A 16661-nucleotide genomic window follows, 5' to 3' on the forward strand; every position below is an offset into this window, starting at 1 on the left:
CAGAAAGGGAATGCTGGCCTCGGAAGCAGTGACTTATTTCACTGGGAGTGTGTTGGGCAAGTGTCATGGATGGTACAGAGAGATTTGGGATTTCTGCTGGAGATGGATGTTAGGTATAATGATATGAGGTCTCTGATTTTGAACTTCTAGGAGATCATTTTTCTGTGACATTTTATTTGTTAGTTAAAAATTTTTTAAAATTTGGTTTAAAATAGTTTCTCCCCTTTAGGTGGCATGTGACATGTGCTCAAGAAAAATACTGCAGTAGAACTCTATCGTATGTTATAGAGCATTCATTCTCTGTACAAGATCTTAATTAGTATCACACTAAAAAGAATAGCAGACTTTAGTAAGAAAAAATATTGTATTTATGTAGCAACATATCTAACTGGGAGGATTTACTAAAATTATTTTCATTCTTCTTTTATATTCTGGTGTGCACATGGGGTGTGTGTTGGGGGTGTGTGTATGTGTGTGTGTATGTGTGTCTTTATCTCTTAATTGTTGATTGTGTTGGCTGAATTTCTTGGGATTGGTTTTCCCTGCATAGCTTGGCATTTGTGTTAGAGAGCTCATTTTGGGTGGGCTTCCACCCATCCTCCTTTTTCCAATCTGTGCTCATTCCTGTCTGTCTGAAATACCTGGGATTATCATGGTGGATTCAGCCTTCTTTTCCACTATAATATTGGGAATGTGGAAAAGTTATGGGCCACATTTAGTGGCCCATAACAACCTATCACTTAGGAAAGTGAAGAATTTACAGTACTTTCAGAATGCATTGAGGAAGTGGATATGTATCAGATGAACCTAGATTGCAGCTTATTTTACATATACACTGACTTTTTCAAGTGTGTAATAACATAAAAATCAAGAGAAAATCATACTTTGGTTTAGGCTGAACTTTATCAAAAGTGATTTACCATTGTGGAATATCTCATGCTGACAGTTATTGAACTTATGCTTTTGAGTTGTCAACACCACAAACAACCCACTGGTCTGAATTTGTAGCTATTTTGTTCATGTTGATTGCTATAGAGAGTTGCAAATATCTAACAATTTCACTATACCTTTTAGTGTGACTGTACTAAGCTTTTACATTTTGAAATTATAAATTTCTGGCTGGGCACGGTGACTCACACCTGTAATCCCAGCACTTTGGGAGACTGAGGCAGGTGGATCACGAGGTCTGGAGTTCAAGACCAGCCTTGCCAAGATGGTGAAACCTCATCTCTACTAAAAGTATAAAAATAAAAAAATTAGCCTGGCACAGTGGCAGGTGCCTGTAATCTCAGTTACTTGGGAGGCTGACGCAGGAGAATAATTTGAAATCCAGGAGGTGGAAGTTGCAGTGAGCTGAGATCGCATCAGTGCACTCTAGCCTAGGTGACAGAGCAAGACTCCATCTCAAAATAAATAAATAAATAAATAAATAAATAAATAAATAAATGTATGCCATTCTGTTTAAGATTATATTGATTTTTAAAAATCTGTGTATGGGTAGGTTAAATTGTTATAAATTTCATTCAGAATAGAACACAAGGCATTAGAAAATATTTATTATAAAATAGAGGTTTGGAGATTTATAGAGCTTTCATTTTGTTTTAAGTTTCTATTACCTCTAAAGCCTAAAAATGAAACCAGGCCAAAACCTCCCAATTTTAAAACCAGAGTCTTCCTTGAATCTTGACTCAGGTTTGCTAAAAGTGGTGGGAGGAAGGGTTTCTGTGGAGGGCAGTATGAAGCAACTATCACGTTTAGGAAAACCCATTATGATAATAAAACTTTACTTCCTCAGAATATTTTTGAAACTTTCTATTTACATAGACATGCTCTAAAGAGCCAATTAAATAAGAAACAAATGACGCGATAAGACTACTACTGTACTGATACGCATTTCCACTAACGAATGTGTAACTTTTATCCTTCCCTAATTTTTTGATCTAGATGATTCAAACCAGAAGACAAATCTAGCTTTAAGAGAGTAGAGATGAGAAGAAAAAAAGACGACTCTCTAAAACTCAACCTTACTTTGGGCCTAGGGGGCATCTTTTCAGTGGGTGTTTTCTTTTTGTTTGCTTGTTTTGTTTTTATTTCCCTTTGTGGAATATCTTTTGTTTCTTCATCTCTATACTCTCAAATCTTATATTTCTAAAAAACAAACGGGCAAAAATATTTTATGAAAAAAGAAACCAAAGCATGAGTAATGATTCATTCTCTCAGATAATAAAATGTGTTATAAAGCTATAGTGAATAAAATAGTGTCAGTGGTAAACAAATAAACACAGATAAAACAAATTCCAGAAACAGTCTCTAGTATATGAAAATTTTTTAGGATAAAAATTATATCAGAAATGACTAGAGAGCAATTATTAAATAAAAGATGATTACACAATAGATAAAACTTCGGGGGGAAATTCAATTCTTAGTATGTATTATGCATCAACCTAAATTTAACAAAATTAAAATATTTTTAAATATTAAAAATAGCACAAAATTAGATAATTAGTACCATAACCTCAAAGATGGAAACAACGCTATAAGAATAAAATCAAATGCAAAACTTATGGAGAAAGTCATAAAACATAGGTTGATCAAATTAACTACTTAAAATTTTGTTTTTAATAATAGTAAGATGAGTGCTCACATTATGCTAGTGCTGTGCTCTCCAGACATTCTGAATGTGCGTCTTCAACAAAGGAACATATCCAGGAAGTCCAGGATGTGTCCTATACAAGGACAAGAAAATTAAGAGAATGTTATTCATATTGTAGACAGCTTTAGTATTTTGAACCTTTTAAAATATTTTATTGTAATTTTTTAGGTTTCAAAGATAGGCTATTTGTATATTTATTAGGACAATTCTCTGCCCAATCAAGTAGAGTATCATTCATAACAGAGTAGATGGATATTTCGCTTTAACTCATGAAGAAAGGAACAAATTCAGCAAACAAAAGATTTTATCGATGTAACAATAAACAATGTTTCTAATATTAGAAGTTATTTTTTGTTCATGTACTCCTTAGAAAATACCTTAAGATAAAAATGGGAAAAATCCTCATTGGTAAAATTTAGCTAAATATTATGTTTCATTTTTTAGTTCACAGCATTTTGTCATTTGTTTATTTTACTAAAATGACACTGTGGCATTTCCAAGATAAGTCTAAGGATACTTTCATAGGACATAAATTATGCTGTCATATAGTAAGTAACATTCCTTTTCCATTACCACAAAATAATCTAATTATAGCAATTATTTATTGGTAGCTGTGAAAATTTTACCACAAAATGTTAATTGTTATTAAAGTTTAATGGCTCATTATATAAATATAATTTAAATATATTACTCATTCCAAGATAAATGTACTACACGATCACATTATTTCTGCCCAAATATTTGAAAGATAAGAAAACAGTATATCACGATCAGGAAAACTGAAAATGAAAAGTAATTAAACAACAGAATGAGAAAAAAAATTTTAATCATTGGATGCTAGCAGTAAAAAGGACTGGAGACAACTAGTCTCCACAGAATTTAATATGTATAGATAATTCATAGCGGGGACAATGGGTGAATTTATTCTCTACTTCCACGTCAATAAGAATGGATGAATTCCTTAAAACACACTGAAAGATGAATGAATATACAAAATGTGATATACACATACAATAACATACTATTCTGCCTGAAAAACGAAGGAAATCCTTTCATTGCCACAACATGGATGAACCTTGAAAATATGCTGAGTGAAATAAGCCAGGCACAAAAAGACACATACTGTGTTATTCCTCTTATATCCAAAGTAGTTGAATTCATAGAAGTAGAAAGTAGGATGGTGGTTATTAAGGGTAGGGGAAGAGGGAAAACAGGAGTTGCCATTTAATGGGTATAGAGTTTCAGTTTTGCAAGATGAAAAAGTTCTGGAGATCTGTTTTACAACAGACCCTTTTTGAAATGATTGAAGTCATTGTTCATGTGGGCCACAAAACTCCGGGGTCTTTAACTGACTGAACACTCAAAGTACAAGTACTTCTTATCTTGGGCTTCTTTTTCTTTCTTCTGTTGCCACTGATAGCTGTAGTCAGCCCTTGCTCTTCAGAGTTTTCCTAGGAGTGAAGCAAATACTGCTATGTGTGTTTACCAAATTTCAGAGGACCTTGACCAAGCGATCCCAGTAGGCACTATTGACTTTTGGCACTGGATAATCCTTTGTTGTGTGAAGCTGTCCTGTGTATTGCAGATATTAAGCAGCATCCCTGGCCTCTACCTACAAGATGCTAGTAGCATCAATTCCCAGTTGCAACAACCAAAAACGTCTCCAAATATTGTCAAATGTCCTTGGTGGGGCAAAATTGTCTCAGCCATTGACCTAAAGGCATTATTTTTTTTACAAATCTCCTACTTCCTAATGGCTTCTTTACCTTTTCTTTTTTAGGATGAAGGTGACAGTGGGAATAATGCTGGCAAAAGAGCACCCCAAATGCAATTTCTGTATAGATGGTTTAGTTCCTTGCTTTAGAGTGGCACATGGCATCCTGTAAAACCTCAACTAAACCTGAGAAAGGAAGAGTTGTATTTAACGCCTTTTCCCACGTAAAATGATAAAAAAATATGTAAGTGATAGGAGGGATGAGAAAGCACACTAAAATATTAACAGAAATGATCTTTGAGAGGTGAAATCATTGATTTTTTTATTATAATTTTAATATTTTATGCAGTGGATTTGTAGTACATGTTTTAAGATAATTAAAAAATGAAATCAAGACCAAGCAAATCCAGCAATTTCCAAGACCTAACTCAAATATCTCTTCCATGATGCCCTTTAGATTACCAAACTAACAATATTTTCTTTTTCTTCTGTAACAACAATAATAGCTGACTTATACTGAGTACTCTAAGGCTGGACATGGATTACCTTATTTAATCTTCATATTCACATCATTAAATAGAAGTTTTGTCATTCCCGTTTTGCAGATGTAGAACTAAGCTTACAGAAGTAAGTAAGTCGCCTAACTTGCCTAATATTGCAAAGCTGTTAAATGGCAGAGATATCATTTAAACCTAAGTATGTATTCAGTCCATTTCCTACTTCCCATGGTACTGATCACCAGGCACACAGCTCTTATTAGTGTTTTTAGTGACTTACAGAGTACTAAGACATTTTTCCTTTGTCTACATAATAATAATATTCCCCAACTAAATAATAAAGAGCTTTTTTAAAGGGAAAAAGGTATTGAACTTTCATTAAGTATCTTCATCTAGGGGGCACCAAGATAGATGGATTATTCAAACAGTGCCTTAGTAGAACAAGACAGTGGAGACTTTCTCTATAAATATAAGAGCAACCCATAGTTTTCACCACAAGCATTTAACATCACTTTTCAATGGAAATATTATAAGTCATGAAGATTATCCAGCATATGAACACTAACCTGAAGTTATCTGTTTACACAGATGACCTACTGCCTACATACTGGTGTCATTTATATTCAAACAAAAGAAGAGGCAATGAATATATACCAGGAAGAAGGATATTGCTAGATATCCTAAACTGATTTTAGGACATTATCATGTAAATTGAGCACCTTCATTGTACCAACCTATCTGAAATGCATACTCAATGTAATAGTAATGGCAGAATCCCTGCTGATTAAAAGGAAGAGGTTACCTCTGGGGAGGTACAGAACTGAAGGGGATCCCTACCAAATCACTAGATTTGGCCCACACAAATCAGGGGTCTTTAACCCGCTGAACACTCAAAGTGCAAGTACTTCTTATCTTGGGCTTCTTTTTCTTTCTTCACCAATAGCCAACTTGAGTTAACCACCAACAATTAATGCCAAGGTATTCATAACCTTAATGGTAGTCTACAGAGAGCTTGGGGAATTATTTCGGTGGTTTTTGGATCAACTTTCCTGTGAGTTTTAGAACTAATTGAACCCTTTTCACCAATGGTTTCATCAAGAATATCTACAGGTAGACAGCAAAACCTTATAAATTAGAACTTCTAAGATAATGTCTGTCTTCTTCACAGTGTCTTCTTATTTCCAATGTTACAACCTCAGACTTCGCAGGTTCTTGAGTTCACAGACAAGACATTTAAAACCATAGGAAATCCCACTACCTCGCTTATAGAGGCCTCAGCCCATATATATTGGTAATAGCATCAGCAATAAATAAAACAACCCTAATCTCTTAAAAATCAACAGAGGTCAACTCCAAGAATATAATCCTCAAAGTTGAATCATGAAAGTTTCTTGTTGCAATAAAGGTTGACTGCCAAGGCACCTTTTTTGGAGATTCATTCAGCAGGATTGGGAGAGGAGTTGGAAATGACAGTGGCTACATGCGTATAAAGCATTTTTGCAGCTTATCCTCAGGTGACTTTGTGGAAGCTGCCTGTGGACTTTTACAAGCTTTTTTTTTTTTCATCAAGTCGTTAGGAAAGCCAAATTTCAGTTGCCACTTATAGTTCCCAGAGCTTGAATATGCCAACTCCTATATTTTCATAACTCACTCAGAATCTCATTCAATATAAAATGCAAGGGACTAATGTCTAATGACAGTTTTTTTCCACCTGGGAAGTACTAGCTTTTATGTGCTTGAAAAGTTCAAGATGAAGAGGGAACAAAGCTTTCCTCCTGATAGCAGAAACTCATGGAAATGTGACTTGCCCCTGGTCTAGCCAGCAGTGAAAAGCATCAGCATAGCTCTAGCCTTATACCCAAATTAAAACCATCAGCTTAGCCTGACTGTGATGTGGCCATAACATTTCACCACATTAAATGTGTGGTAACTGTGCACTGGCAGGTAATGTGATCCGACAGTGTCACCATGGAGCTGTCATGTCTGAATTGTTTTCTCAATCCCAAATGTCAATGTCTACCATGGATCTTTATTCCAGTTTAAATGTATTGTGATGGTAATAATACATGTAATCTTGAAAGAATTCAAGACAGGAGAAGCAAATTAATATTTATTGAGTACTCACTATGTGTCTGTGGCTGACAGACCCTAAGGTGATCCCCAGTGATTTCCCACTTCCTGATGTCTACTCCTTTGTGTAATCTCATTCTCTAGAGTGTGTGCAGGACCTGGGACTTGCTTCTAACCAATATAATATGTCAAAAATGATGGGATGTCACCCCCTTGGTTAGGTTACATTATATGGCAAAAGTGAGAGATGTCATCCCCATGATGATGTTATGTTACGTAAGACTTCTTAGCAGAGATCCTCCTTGCTCACTTGATGAAGTAAGCAGCCATACTGAGGAAGCCACATGGCAATAAAGCTACCCACGGAGTGTTCTGTCATCTCCCAAAGATCTCGAGTGGGATTGAGATCCAGATGCCACAATGATAACCGGCTCCATAACACACCCTATAGTGGAGTTTTTTCCCCCTTTTCATCATACTTTCTATATGGTTTGGCTCTGTGTCCCCACTCAAATCTCCTGTCAAATTGTAATCCCCTGTGTTGAAGGAGGGGCCTGGTAGGAGGTGATTGGATCATGGGGGTCATTTCTAATGGCTTAGCACCATACCCACTAGTGCTGTCTTATGATAGTATTCTCATAAGATCTGGATATTTAAAAGTCTGTAGCTCTCTTTCCACTTTGCTGTCTACCTCCTGCTTTGGCCATATGAAGATGTGCCTTGTTTCTCCTTCACTGTCCACCATGATTGTGAGTTTCCTGAAGCCTCCCTTGCCGTGTGGAATTATGGGTCGATTAAACATCTCTTCTTTATAAATTATGCAGTTTCCAGTAGTTCTTTATAGCAGTGTGAGAACAGACCAATAGCCTTCCCAACTCTCATCGGTGGTGGCTGGAATCTCCTTCCGTATAAATGGTTTGAATTTAATTGTTTTTCTTATGGTCTGTTTCTGAGTGAACCCAACCAAAGAGGTAGGGGCACTTCAAGTTGGATGAATGTTTTTTAAAAATCTTATGAAAAAGGACAGAAACAAGCACTGAGATTGCTTCAAGCAGCATCCCTAAGAATGTTTTCAGCAAGGTACATAAGAAAGGAGAAATAAACTTAGGAGAAACCGCTGGTTGCATTTGCCAAGCTTTGATGAATAATTTGCCCCTCAAACACTTAAATACTGGATAGGCAATATGCTGGATAGTGGACACGTGTTCCTTCACTGGATAGTTGTCTCCTCTCTTGTGAAATCACATGTTAGTATTCTGATTTATATATTGGTCTCTTCAGTTTGGTTAGTGTGAGTCAGTGTTGAGTCTGGCAGGTGCTGCTGTGATTAAAGGATCCGACTCTGGAACTGCCACTCCAGAGGGCACTGCTTGGGTAGGCAAGCATATTCCTTTCATATATTTATCACTTGCCTCAACAATTTTTATCATGCATTTGTTATTCAGGAAATAAAATAATTTTCTGACATTAAATTCTGAAACAAATTCATTGTCTGCTTATAAGTGGTGTAAGATAACATAATGATCATTATACAAACTTCCACAAAAGCTGAGTATAACATATTCAGTATAGCAGAGTGAAGGTGTTTTTGCTGGGGCAAAGCCAAAAAGGTGAAGGAGTAGTGATTATCAGCCAGAGTCCAAAGTACTCACGCAGACCTCAGTAGCTTTCATGAGAGTTTCTTCACCACGTATTTCCGACATACTGAATAAATAGATCTCACACAGATACATATGGCTGTTTTTACAGGTATAGGTAGAAATTTTTTATTATAATGCTTTTGAACTCTTGGTGGTAGGTGGTATCTTTAATCACTATGTATTTTCTCTATCAATGGTTACTAAATAAAACTACTACCTTTTAAGGAAGGCCTTGATAATTGTTTAGGTTTGTAAAGAATCCTCATATATTAAAAGATTAAGCCATGATTTTTTGACTATCTGTCCTAAGAATCCATTTTTAAAATTGGTTTTTGAAAAGTAGTATAAGGGAATTAGTGAGTTCAGTGTTACCTTCTCTGGTGGTCATTGAATTTAGAGCTTCTGCACTTTTGCCTAAATTGGGTCCCTGTGTTATAGAGTAAGGTTGACATTCCGTTACGAAAATTCTTAAGCCTGCCTGATATTTATCCCTGCGTGGAGCCTCTTTTATGACCTACGCAAGCAGTATTAGGGTATAGGGAAGGAGGAACAATTGCTCTACTTAAAGATTATTGCAGGACACTAAGACAGAGTAATTTCCCCACAAGATATGGAAGAAGACAGTTCAACCCCAGGAGGCAGCCTTGGTTCCACCCTGATGTTCAAGATTTCTCTGGATTTATAGCCTATAAACCTACTTCTCTAAGCCCACAGATGTGAATTTCAGGAGTTCACAGGACTCTTCAAAATAATGATCTTTCTCATTACTATTGTACTTCACAACTTTGTATGCATTTTCTTTGGCCCTTTTCTGAAACCTTGTGAAGTAAAAAGGGTAAGATTGTCCTATTTTATGCATAAAAGAAACATCCTGTCTCACACAGGTTGCCTTTGTGAAGGCCACTTGACTAACATAGGGAAGAATCACAACAAAGACCTGAGCTCTTCTGAAAGCAATCTAGAAGACAATCACATCACTGACATAAAGTCATGCACCAGGTAATGATGTTTCCATTAATAATGGACTGCATATATACATATATATGTGTATATAATAGAGGTCCCATAAGATTATAATACCATATGTTTACTGTAACTTTTCTATGTTGAGATACGGTTAGATGCTGATATGAAACAGGAAAAGAACTAAAGCCCAACAACTCTAAGAGGAATTCCCAGAGGTGTCCAAGAGTTTCCTGTTTTACATTCAGTTATTTGTTATATACTTTTTAATAATACACTCTCACAATGAAGCCCATGAAAAAGTTACTTTAGAAAAATAAGGGTGACTGGCATCTTGTTTAAGAAATCACAGTTTGACTGAGCAACTTGGTAGAACCAACTCGCTCATCTAGAGCTGAAGGAACAGAAATGAACAGATTTTTAAAATAATTATTCATAAGATGTCAACTCTCATAACACTGTTTCTTGATTATCTGACGACCTGAGGGGCTCCTGCTATGCTCTCAGAATAATGTGTGACATGCTGACATCCGGCTGGTCAATGGTAATGAGATATTCAGTGGGTTAGAGAGAAGTGTCTGATAAGTAAGTCTAGCCCCAAGTCTCCTTTGTCAGTGATCTGTTGGGACACTTCATAGAGAATTTCAAGGGGTGTATGGTGAAATAAATGGAAAGTTGGGACTCTTAAGATACTAAACATTTATGTACTAGGTAACAGGAGACAAAGGATAAATAATGATCCTAGAAACACATAGATTCTGCTGAGGGGACTACTTCGACATTAGGCAGAATACGTAGAATAACAGGACATGGCATTCAGGCAAATTACAAGTCCTGTCCCTATCAGCAATCTAGCTGAGTGACACTGAACAAATCAGTGAAACTCACAGAACCTATTTTCTCATCTTAAATATGAGGCAATGATGTCTTAGAAGACAATAGTGATGATGAAATGTAATTATAGAAAATATCTTATCTATAGAAACATATTCAAAATGATACCAATGACAATTTAAATATTAAATAGCGTTTAATTTAATATTAAAAATTATTTTTCTATTTGAACTGGATTCCCAAATATGTTTTGTTGAATATTACACCTTATGTGGCACGAGTGCTATTTTAAAGGTATACAGTAATATCCTTTAAGCACAAATTCTGGTTAGAGAAAGATTTTCTAATTCTCACTAGGCAACTACAGTCATGCATTGCTTAATGATAGGTAAACGTTCTGAGAAATGCATCATTAGAAGATTTCATCATCCAAACATCACAGAGTGTACTAATACACACCTATGTGCTATAGCCTGCTACACATATAGACTGTATGGTGTAGCCTAGTGCTCCTAGGCTACAAACCTGTACAGCACATTACTGTACTGAATCCTGTAGGCAGTTGTCACACAATGATGGGAGAGGGAGCTGAAATTTTCCCGTTAAACACCTGCTCAGACACAATCTAAATTCACCCCCAAGACCTCGAAGTTGGAGCAAATTAAGCTACCTCCTCCAAATACATTGTATACAGACAATCTTTGTTCAAAATAAAGATCAAAAAGAAAAGTCTGTAAATATATACACTGAAGCAAGTGTATGGAAAGTAAATGGCCCACTGCTTTGCTCTCAGACTGGGGTAGTGATTCGTAGGTCAATGGTAGCCATGAGAATCCCTCTGCATTCCTACAGAACAGCTGCAGTAAAAGACAATCAGGCCTGGAAGTCAGAGCACATCTCTTACCAATTCAATGACCCCAGCATTGTCATTTATCCTCCTTGAGCTCCAGTTTCCTCATCTGGCACGTGAGCTGTTATTTGATCCCCATGATGACATGGCAGTGAGGAAGCAGGGAACTGAGGGCACTCAATCTGTAAAGAGTTAAGTCACTCTCCCCAAAGTCACATAGTTAGGAATGGCAAGAAGAAAAGCTGAAACCTGGGTTTCTGGACTGTGAGCCCAGTGCTGCTTCCTCTACATAATTACAGAGCCTGTGCATTTATAGGATTTATATGACTCAGGTCTTCTTTAGGAGGCTGACAGCATAGACTTCAAGGCCTGGGGTTACCAACTGTTCTGGTTTACCTGGGACTGAAAGTTTTCTGGGGCATGAGACTTATAGTGTTAAAATGAGGAAACCTGGACAAACAAGGGCAAATTGGTCACTATAGCTGATTATAATTTTATGCAGTGGTTGTCAGCTGTGGCTGCAAAATAGAACCACACGAATTGCTTTAAAATGCTGATGCCTAGGCCCATGCCAGGCAATTGATTCTGAATTTCTGGGATTATCTATATAACTGCCACTATTCCTGGCTAATTTATGTATTTTATATATATATATATATATGAAATTTTATTGCACTTTAGGTTCTGGGGTACATGTGAAGAACATGCAGGATTGTTGCATGGGTACATACATGGCAATGTGGTTTGCTGCCTCCATCTCCATCACCTATATCTGGCATTTCTCCCCATGTTATCCCTCCCCAACTCTCTACCCTACACTGTCCCTCTCCTAGTCCCCCCACCAACAGACCCCAGTGTGTGATGCTCCCCTCCCTGTGTCCATGTGTTCTCACTGTTCAACACCTGCCTATGAGTGAGAACATGCAGTGTTTGATTTTCTGTTCTTGAGTCAGTTTGCTGAGAATGATGGTTTCCAGGTTCATCCATGTCCCTACAAAGGACACGAACTCATTGTTTTTTATGGATGCATAGTACTCCATGGTGTATATGTGCTACATTTTCCCTGTCCAGTCTATCATCGATGGGCATTTGGGTTGGTTCCAACTCTTTGCTATTGTAAACAGTGCTGCAATGAACATACGTGTGCATGTGTCCTTACAATAGAATGATTTATAATCCTTTGGCTACATACCCAGTAATGGGATTGCTGGGTCAAATGGAATTTCTATTTGTAGGTCCTTTAGGAATCGTCACACTGTCTTTCACAATGGTTGAACTAATTTACACTCCCACCAACAATATAAAAGTGTTCCTACTTCTCCACAACCGCTCCAGCATCTGTTGTCTCCAGATTTTTTAGTAATCACCATTCTAACTGGCATGAGGTGGTATCTCAATGTAGTGTTGATCTGCTTTTCTCTAATGACTAGCGATGATGAGCATTTTTTCATGTGTTTGTTGGCCTCATATATGTCTTCTTTTGAAATGTGTCAGTTCATATCCTTTGCCCACTTTTGAATGGATTTATTATTATTTTTTCTTGTAAATCTGTTCTAGTTCTTTGTAGATTCTGGATATAAGTCCTTTGTCAGATGGGTAGATTGCAAAAATTTTTTCCCATTCTATTGGTTGGCAGTTCACTCTAATGATGTTTCTTTTGCTGTGCAGAAGCTCTGGAGTTTAATTAGATCCCATTTGTCTATTTTGGCTTTTGTTGCCAATGCTTTTGGTATTTTAGACATGAAGTCCTTGCCTATGCCTATGTCCGGAATGGTTTTGCCTAGGTTTCCTTCTAGGATTTTGTGGTGTTAGTTCTTATATTTAAGTTTTTAATCCATCTGGAATTAATTTTAGTGTAAGTTGTCAGGAAGGGGTCCAGCTTCTGCTTTCTGCACATGGCTAGCCAGTTTTCCCAACACCATTTATTAAACAGGGAATCCTTTCCCCATTGCTTGTTTTTCTCAGGTTTGTCAAAGATCAGATGGTTGTAGATGTGTGGCATTGCTTCTGAGGCCCCTGTTCTGTTCCATTGGTCTATATCTCTGTTTTCGTACCAGTATCATGCTGTTTTTATTACTGTAGCCTTGTAGTATAGTTTGAAGTCAGGTAGCACGATGCCTCCAGCTTTGTTCTTTTTGCTTAGAATTGACTTGCCTATGTGGGCTCTCTTTTGGTTCCATATGAAATTTAAGATGGTTTTTTCCAGTTCTGTGAAGAGGGTCATAGGTAGCTTGATGAGGATAGCACTGAATCTATAAATTACTTTGGGGAATATGGCCATTTTCCCAATATTGATTCTTCCTAACCATGAGCATGGAATGTTTCTCCATCTGTTTGTGTCCTCTCTTATTTCCTTGAGCAGTGGTTTGTAGTTCTCCTTGAAGAGGTCCTTTACATCCTTTGTTAGTTGTATTCCTAGGTCTTTTACTCTCTTTGTAGCAATTGTGAATGGCAGTCTGTTCTTGATTTGGCTCTCTTTAAGTCTGTTACTGGTGTACAGGAATGCTTGTGATTTTTGCACACTGATTTTGTATGCTGAGACTTGGCTGAAGTTGCTCATCAGTTTTAGGAGATTTTGGGTTGAGACGATGGAGTCTTCTAAATATGCAATCATGTCATCTGCAAATAGAGACAATTTGACTTCCTCCTTTCCTAATTGAATACGCTTTATTTCTTTTTCTTGTTTGACTGCTTTGGCTAGAACTTCCAATACTATATTGAACAGGAGTGGTGAGAGAGGGCATCCTTGCCTAGTGCCAGATTTCAAAGGGAATGCTTCCAGTTTTTGCCCGTTCATATTGGCTGTTGGTTTGTTGCAAATAGCTTTTATTATTTTGAGATATGTTCCATCGATACCTAGTCTATTCAGATTTTTAGAATGAAGAGCTGTTGAATTTTGTAGAAGGCCTTCTCTGCATCTATGGAGATAATCATGTGGTTTTTGTCTTTGGTTCTGTTTATGTGGTCACTTATGTTTATAGACTTGCGTATGTTGAACCAGCCTTGCATCCTCGGAATGAAGCCTACTTGATCATGACGGATAAGCTTTTTGATGTGCTGTTGCAATCAGTTTGCCAGTATTTTATTGAAGATTTTTGCATCTATGTTCATCATGGGTATTAGCCTGAAGTTTTCTTTTCTTGGTGAGTCTCGGCCAGGTTTTGGTATCAGGATGATGTTAGTCTCATAAAATGATTTGGGAAGGATTCTCTCTTTTTGGATTGTTTGGATTAGTTTCAGAAGGAGTGGTACCAGCTCCTCTTTGTATGTCTGGTAAAATTCAGCTGTGAACTCATCTGGACCTGGGCTTTTTTTGGTTGGTAGGCTATTCATTGCTGCCTCAACTTCAGCCCTTGTTATTGGTCTATTCAGGGTTTGAACTTCTTCCTGGTTTAGGCTTGGGAGGGTACAAGTGTCCAGGAATTTATCCATTTCTTCCAGGTTTACTGGTTTATGTGCATAGAGTTGTTTGTAGTAATCTCTGATGATGGTTTGCATTTCTGTGGACTCTGTGGTGATATCCCCTTTATCGTTTTTTACTGCATCCATTTAATTCTTCTCTTTTCTTTTTTATTAATCTGGCTAGCAGTCTGTCTATTTTGTTGATCTTTTCAAAAAACCAGCTCCTGGATTTATTGATTTTTGAAGGTTTTTTTTTTTTTTGTCTCTATCTCCTTCAGTTCTGCTATGATCTTAGTCATTTCTTGTCTTCTGCTAGGTTTTGAGTTTTTTTGATCTTGCTCTTCCAGCTCTTTCAATTTTGATGATAGGGTATTGATTTTAGATCTTTCCTTACTTCTCATGTGGGCATTTATTGCTATAAATTTTCCTCTAGACACTGTTTTAAATGTGTTTCAGATATTCTGGTATGTTGTGTCTTCATTCTCGTTGATTTCGAAGAACATTTTTATTTCTGTCTTCATTTCATTGTTTATCCAGTCAACATTCAAGAGCCAGTTGTTCAGTTTCCATGCAGTTGTGCAGTTCTGAGTTAGTTTCTTAATTCTGAGTTCTAATTTGATTGCACTGTGGTCTGAGAGACTGTTATCATTTCCATTCTTTTGCATTTGCTGAGGAGTGATTTACTTCCAATTATATGATCAATTTTAGAGTAGGTGTGATGTGGTACTGAGAAGAATGTAGATTCTGTGGATTTGTGATGGAGAGTTCTGTAAATGTCTATTGGGTTTGCTTGGCTCAGATCTGACTTCCAAGTCCTGGATATCCTTGTTAATTTTCTGTCTCATTGATCTGTCTAATACTAACAGTGGAGTGTTAAAGTCTCCCACTATTACTATGTGGGAGTCTAAGTCTCTTTGTAGGTTGTTAAGAACCTGCTTTAGGTATCTGGGTGCTCCTGTATTGGGTGCGTATATATTTAGGATCATTAGCTCTTCTTGTTGCATTGATCCTTTTACCGTTATGTAATGCCCTTCTTTGTTTCTTTTGATCTTTGTTGGTTTAACGTCTATTTTATCAGAGACTAGGATTGCAACTCCTGCTTTTTTTTTTTTTTTTTGCTCTCCATTTGCTTGGTAAATTTCTTCCATCCCTTTATTTTGAGCCTATGTGTATCCTTGAATGTGAAATTGGTTTCCTGGATACAGCACACCAATGGGTTTTGACTTTTTATCCAATTTGCCAGTCTGTGTCTTTTGATTGGGGTATTTAGCCCATTTACATTTAAGGTTAATATTGTTATGTGTCAATGTGAACCTGCCATTTTGATGCTAGCTGGTTGTTTTGCCAATTAGTTGATGCAGTTTCTTCATTGTGTGGGTGTTTTCATCCTTTTTGCGCTGGTTTCTTCCCTTCTTCAAAAACATACCAAATGCTCTTTACTATTTGGTATGTTTTTGAAGTGGCTGGTACTGGTTGTTCCTTTCTATGTTTAGTGCTTCTTTCAGGGGCTCTTGTAAGGCAGGCCTGGTGGTGATGAAATCTCTGAGCAATTGCTTGTTCACATAGGATTTTATTTCTCCTTTGCTTATGAAGCTTAGTTTGGCTGGTTATGAAATTCTAGGTTGAAAGTTCTTTTCTTTAAGGAATTTGAATTTTGGCCCCCCACTCTCTTCTGGCTTATAGGGTTTCTGTGGAGAGATCTGCTGTGGGTCTGATGGGCTTTCCTTTGTGGGTGACCTTACCTTTCTCTCTGGCTGCCCTTAGCATTTTTTCCTTCATTTCAACCCTGGTGAATCTGACGATTATGTGCCTTGGGGTTACTCTTCTTGAGGAATATCTTTGTGGTGTTCTCTGTATTTTCTGGACTTGAACATTGTCCTGCCTTGCTAGGTTGGGGAAGTTCTCCTGGATAATATCCTGACGAGTGTTTTCCAGCTTGGATTCATTCTGTCCATCACATTCAGGTACACCTATCATATGTACATTAGGTCTTTTCACATAATCCCATATTTCTTGGAGGCTTTGTTCATTTCTTTTT

The 16661-nt window shown here is 37.1% G+C and overlaps 1 long non-coding RNA gene across 2 annotated transcripts in view; it reads right to left on the bottom strand.

The window, feature by feature from the left end:
- Nucleotides 1-16661, bottom strand: part of LOC141585630 (uncharacterized) — a 436560-nt gene that overhangs the window by 135685 nt on the left and 284214 nt on the right. For both annotated transcript variants that reach the window (XR_012519218.1, XR_012519217.1), the window contains one exon: nucleotides 2645-2726. This is a non-coding gene — a long non-coding RNA (uncharacterized LOC141585630). The remainder of the gene's footprint in view (nucleotides 1-2644; nucleotides 2727-16661) is intronic.

The sequence above is a fragment of the Saimiri boliviensis genome, chromosome 9, assembly GCF_048565385.1.
Source record: "Saimiri boliviensis isolate mSaiBol1 chromosome 9, mSaiBol1.pri, whole genome shotgun sequence".
Lineage (NCBI taxonomy): Eukaryota > Metazoa > Chordata > Mammalia > Primates > Cebidae > Saimiri > Saimiri boliviensis.